This window comes from Adelges cooleyi, unplaced genomic scaffold (assembly GCF_023614345.1).
Source record: "Adelges cooleyi isolate 19-005CV unplaced genomic scaffold, UGA_ACOO_1.1 ACOO_flye_CR_arks_rails_tigmint_CR_PRNA_307, whole genome shotgun sequence".
Taxonomy (NCBI): Eukaryota; Metazoa; Arthropoda; class Insecta; order Hemiptera; family Adelgidae; genus Adelges; species Adelges cooleyi.
This window is the reverse complement of record NW_026095978.1, coordinates 1,900,980-1,907,314: the sequence shown is the minus strand read 5'-3', so window position 1 is coordinate 1,907,314 and position 6,335 is coordinate 1,900,980. Positions and strand designations below refer to the sequence as shown.

Here is a 6,335-nt window from a genome sequence, read left to right as displayed (position 1 = left end):
ATAACTAACCAGTGAAAGTTCCTGGGCCTTTTTTCTTCGACCCTAATCACGGATAGTAGAGATGAAAATTAGGTAAATGCAATTTTTCAAGGAACCCTTGTATGGCGAACACGTCATTGTAGAAGTTTTCAGTTTCATAAGATACATCAGAGAATCTGAAAAAAAAATATATATATTAAATATAATTTTTTTATAAAATTAGATAATTACTGTAACGATATAATGAAAATTTTACAATGCGTTTTCAAAATTTCCGAAACTGAATATCTGACATAAATAAGCTTGTCAAATTTTAATTCATCATTATTCATACGAGCTGCATACGAGTGACATCTTCAATCGCTTCCTTTTATTTTTCTATAGTTTTACCTGTTGAAATAATAATTACATTATTAATTGTACAAATAGTATTATTTACTTACCAAAAACTGCATTAATCATCAACTTGAAATAATCCTTTTGAAAACATTCCTTTTATCCATATACCTTTATTTAAAAATCTACCCACTCTATTCCTCCCCTCACATTCCATTTCCACCCCTCTTATTATTTCCTTTCCCCTCTCATCCTTTTTTTTCTTCTCTCATTTCTTCCTCACTTTTCTTTTTCCCTTCCTCTCTATTTCTTGTCATCTCATCTCCTTTCCTTTTCCTCCCTTCTCCTCTCTTTTTCTCCCCTGCCCTCTCTTCACTTTTCCTTCACTCTTCTCTTGATGTCACAAATTCTGGTTTGGTTAAATTCAGCTAGGTTAGATTGGGTATTAGTTAGTTCAATGTCATGACACAAAATTTCGGCTGACCTCTAAGTTGCAATTGAGCAATTGAGGGGAGAAGTCATGGAAGCTGAAGGGGAGAGAAAAGTAACTATGAAAGTTGAAGAGGGGCTAGGGGAGGAGGAAGGAGGTTTATGCCAAAGGTTGTAAACTGTGTGATTAAACAAAAAATGTGGATAAAGAAGTAGTCAGACAAGTAGGCCGTTTGGAAGAATTCATATAGATTTTTTTCATTTTAGTAATCATATATTTTTATTAATTGTAGATGCTTACAGTAAGTTTATAGATGTTAAGAAGATGAAAGGTACAAGTTGTGTAAAAGTAATTAAGGCGTTACAAGAGAGTTTTGTGTATTTTGGTTTTGCAGAAGAAATTGTTTCAGACAATGGCCCACCATTTAATTTTTGGGAGTTTAAGAAATTTGGTTTAGAATCCAAAATTAAAATAACTAAGTCACCCCCTTTCATAGCCAATCTAATGGGCTGGCAGAAAGAGGAGTGCAAACAGTTAAAAAATATCTTATAAAATATTTATTAAATACAATAGTTTTAAAATAGAAGAAAACATTTTAAGATTTATTAGTAGTTACAATAATGTACCGTGACCGGTAACTTTAAAATTACCCTTTGAGATGTTATTTTCATATAAACCCAAAACCAGTACAAATTTATTGAATAAAAAAGTTTTGTATAGTGAGTAAATTATAAAAATAAAAAGGTTACATTTAAATTTAAAAAAAATATATATTACAAAGAACAACTATTTGTTACTTATAAAGAAGGGGAGAAATTAATGTATAGAGATCATTATTAAGAGTTTATTAAATGGTTTGGTTACCTGCAACAGTTGTAAAAAGGCTGAGTAAATTTATATATGTGATTAAAGTTTATAATGGGATGAGGAGAGTACATTGTAATCAAATTAGATTTCCAAATAAAAATCACTTCTACTATTTTTCTTGCTACTTCCACAATAGATTCAACAACATTTTTTGCAACATCTGTCTTGCTACTGTTATTGTCACCACAATAAATAACGGTTTCCTGAGGAATTCTATATTGTCGAAGTAGTTTAGCGGGAACGTTTACATTTGGCTTCGCTAATTATGCAAAACTCATGGGAACATGATCGTAAGTTATCCGAGTTTTCAAATTTGATTCATTATTATCGTTTTTGATTAAAAGTGATTAGAAATCTACTTAAATGGCAAATTCATGTTTTTGGAGTATTGCCCCAGTTCATAAATTTTAGATATGTTTTCGATTCTGGTAGAATGGGTATAATTGGTGAATTCAAAATACATTTTTTTGTGTGGTCTCTCAAACTTATCACTTTGTTTACTTATTTTGGTATATCTACATACACATAGAAGCAACGCTTGCAAATTGCCTTTTATTTGCATTTTCTAGACTTTAAAGATCCCACTAACCGCGACAATTGCTTAATAAAAAAATAGTGTGACTTCCCTTTTCCGTCATTAAAGTATAAAATATCGAAATGGTTTTCTTCTACTTTGTCACAAAATTTGTAAGGCATAATATATTCTTCTTTTTTATTTAAATTTTTGCCCGCACTTGTATTTGTATGTTTGTTTTTGTACGTCATTTGATCCTTAAAACCGGCAAATTGTATAGTCAGAGCGAATGAGCTTGATCTCCTAGGCTTTAGCATTTCGGAAGGGAAGGTAGAACCCAGTAAGAAAACCGAAACCATTGCTCATTTTCCGGTGTCGGAAAGACGTTCACGAGGTAAGACGATTCCTTGGTTTAGCGGGCTTCATCAGACGTTTTATTGTTCGGTATGCCAAAGAGGCAGTTGCACTCACCAAGTTAACCAAGAAGGAGGAACCATTCAAATGGGGTTCAGAGCAGCTGGAGGCATTCGACAGGTTGAAGTCGTTCCTGTGTGAAAAACCGGCGCTGAAAATGTTTAGCTCCACCGCTGATATAACTCAAGTCCACGCCAGGAATGCCACGTCAGGAATGCTACTTGAAGGTAAAAATGAGGAGTTGCATCTGGTTTACGCTGTAACAAGAAGATGTACCATTCTAGTCGTCTCGAGCTACATGCCATTGTGTGGACGCTGTCACGGTTTCGTCCTTTTTTATTGGGAATTTACAGAGGTAACCGATTGTCAACCGATAGATGGAGAAGCGGTTATTTACCTATTTACGTCATATTTTATCAGTAAACAACACTTTCGACGAAATTCTTTTATAATCTAACCTTTCCATATTTTTGACGGTATCATTATGACATTATAATATTATCATGCCAAAAAGAAGTGGGTGCAACGTGACTTGCATCGTGTATTCAGAAACCGGAAAAGTCCTGTGCCGTTTTGTTAATACATTGAAATATTGTCAATTGTGTTTATAAATTTCCTAACAGTGACTACATTTTTTGATTGCTCTAAAATATACGATGAAAACTAAGAAACGTAATAATTCATAAATAAAAATTTGTTCCAATTAGTAATAGTGAAAACATATTTTTGATATTTGACATTTTATATTTATTTTATTTTAAAATGGAAAATGAAATTCGCCGTATTACTTCGGAAAGAGGGAGTGATTTGTTAGTAGTGAATGGGCACAAATTTCTATACATCAGACAGCGGGCTGATGGATTTGTCAGATGGAGGTGCTGTAAAAAATAGTGTACGTCTACAGTATTAATGACAACTGAGGATTCAATTTTAGAAAATGCTGGTGAGCATAACCACTCTGTAGATTCAATTCAAAAACTCGATAGGCAAGTTTTACGGGAAAGTTGCAAAAGATAAGCTACAAGTTCCATACCTACTAGGTCAATAAAGTTAATTAGAAGTGAACTTATGAATAGCGTAAGTACCGCATTAGAACATAAAATCAGTTAGAAAGACTATGTATATTGAACGAAGAAAAAACTTCCCTCCTTACCCCATATCTTTAGAAGATGCTATTACGCAATTAAAGGAATTACAAAATGAAGATTTTTTAATGTTTAGAGGGAAAAAATGTATACATTTACTCGATAATTGCACTTTTATTTGCATAACAACTAAAGAGAATCTTCAATGCTTGACAAGTTGCACAGTTGTATTTACGGACGGAACATTCGAATATGCTCCAACATTTTTTTTGCAATTTTACACCATTCATGGTTATAAAAACGGCATTTACGTATTTTTGATATATTTTTTTTAAAGGATAAATTTAAAAATACTTACATAAATGTATCGAAATATTTTATTAGTATATGCGAAAAGCAATCACTACTTTTTAAAATTAAATTTTGCACATTGGTTTTGAAATTTGTGCTATTGAAGCAACGAAAGAAGTTTTTCCGGCTGTCCAAATTAAAAAATGCCGTTTTCTCTTGGGACAAGCTTGGTGGTGCAAAGTAAGTTGAAACACATAAGAATATTTTTAAAAATAATAATCAAAATCAATTTTAAGATTAATAGCGTTACAAAATTAAGAATAGCATATAACGATAAAAATAACCTTTTACAAATATGGCTTAAATTATTTTTTGGACTTTCTTTCATCGCTCCAAATGACGTTGAGGATGTTTTTGTAGAACTTATAAGTGCGTGTCCAAATATTGCAGTTGGATAAATATTTTCTGATCATGTTTTGGAGAAGTATATTGAACCTAGCTGTTTATTTCCACCTATTTTATGGGCTGAGACACCATCACCAAATCCTAGGTAAATATTTACTAACAAAAGTCTTAAAAATAAAAATAAAAATGTTTACTATAGTATGTCATACGTTTTCAGAACTACAAACGGGGCTCAAAATTTCCATAGTACATACAACCACAGTTTGACAGTGCTCATCAACCAAACTATCAACCATTTCCAAAGGAATAGTGAAGCCAATATCGAAGCAAGAATTAGAGAAAATTGAATTTAAAAAAAAAAAAAAACATGAAGAGTATGAACAAAATAAAACGTCAGAAAATTTACTTTAGTACTTGCCAACAGTGGGAAATAGGTATCGAGGCATTAAAATTTAATATAATTGATATAAAATATAAAATAATAAACTTAACTTTTTTAACGAAATTTTTTTAATTATTCTATTTATCCGTCTATGTAACCATTACCGGCAACGTCGCATCCAATTTCACGCGCAATCGTACGCCTTTGAAGGGTCAAAACCGTGTTCTTTGTTATTCCGGCACCGTGCTCAATCGTATTCCGCCGTTTTTCAATAATTGATTCTGCTGTCAACTAACAAACGAGATATGTACACGCCAGGCCTTAATATATCTGTTTGCTTTAGAGTACGTCGACTAATTATAAATTAATTTGCGGTAATTGAATTAAAATTACTTTTGACTACCCGTCGACATACATAAATATATACGAGTATGTATGTCTTTTGGCATTTTAAAACCAACCACCCAAATGTAACCTTCTTTATTTCAATAAGCTCAACAGTTCTAAAAATTAAACAAATAACTATACTTCTTTTTATTGTTTAATAATAATAATATTATAACGTAATAAAATCAATGGTGTATTTTTTAAGTGAAATTCTTTATAGAGGGTACGAAAAAAAAATATATTATCGCGCATCACTTTAAAAAACTGTATTGTAAAGAAGATGTACCTCTTTAATCACCATTTGTATTATTTGCTATCATAGAATACTATGCTGTTATCAATCTCACTGTAGCGAATGCTTATGATTACAGTAGGTTGATAACAAGGTGGAATCCACCTTGGTTGATAACATATGGGATGAGCGGAGTAAAGAGTGAAATATTTATATTAAAATTTAATATTAACTATTTTCCCAGCGAGTTAAATAATTGTATGTAACACTAAATAATTGTATCACAATTTTTTCAGTGTCATTTGAAGATAATTTCAATGTCATGTATATAACATTCATCACATTTGCTTAATATACATACTGTATAGATTGTAAATATATTTATCTAATAAAAAAATAAATAAATAAAATGCTAAATTTTTATTATAAGGGTCAATACGAATAGGGTAGATCTTCATTGTAATTAAAAATATAATGAAAATATATTCAACACCAGCTGTTGACTGTCCATACACTTACATAACTTAGAAAGCTAGAAATACAGTACGATCAACACACTTACTTACAAATGTAAAAGTAACAAACTTTAAAAAATTATTAAAACTTGAATAGGGTATTATAATAACACTATTTACACATCTTACGATAAATCCCACTTAGAATGATCAAGATATCCAAATGGGAGTAACCGCAAGGCGTGTAAATAGTGTAACAAACTTTAGCCAAACAAGTATAAATAGTTTTGGGATTTAGTTTTGTTTACGCTGTCTAAAAAGCCTATCTAATGTTAAGCCAAGGTATATAGCTTCTGTATAGTGAGGAGGACGGGTCAAAATTAATATTTTTCAATTTTTTTTATTGATCTTATTTTATTGAATTTAGAAACTTTTAAGGTGACGTCGAGGTAAAAATTCTAAAATAAACTTTTTAAGTACCATCCTATTTTATTCAACTAACGAGTTAGTTCAAAAGTTGTATGGCATATTCTAAAGACAATACCGTTAGTCACAAAC

General features: G+C 31.1%; 1 pseudogene; it reads left to right on the top strand.

Annotated features, from left to right (window-relative positions):
* Nucleotides 1-3,449: 3,449 nt before the first annotated feature.
* Nucleotides 3,450-4,732, top strand: LOC126839757 (uncharacterized; annotated as a pseudogene).
* The last annotated feature ends 1,603 nt before the right edge of the window (nt 4,733-6,335 follow it).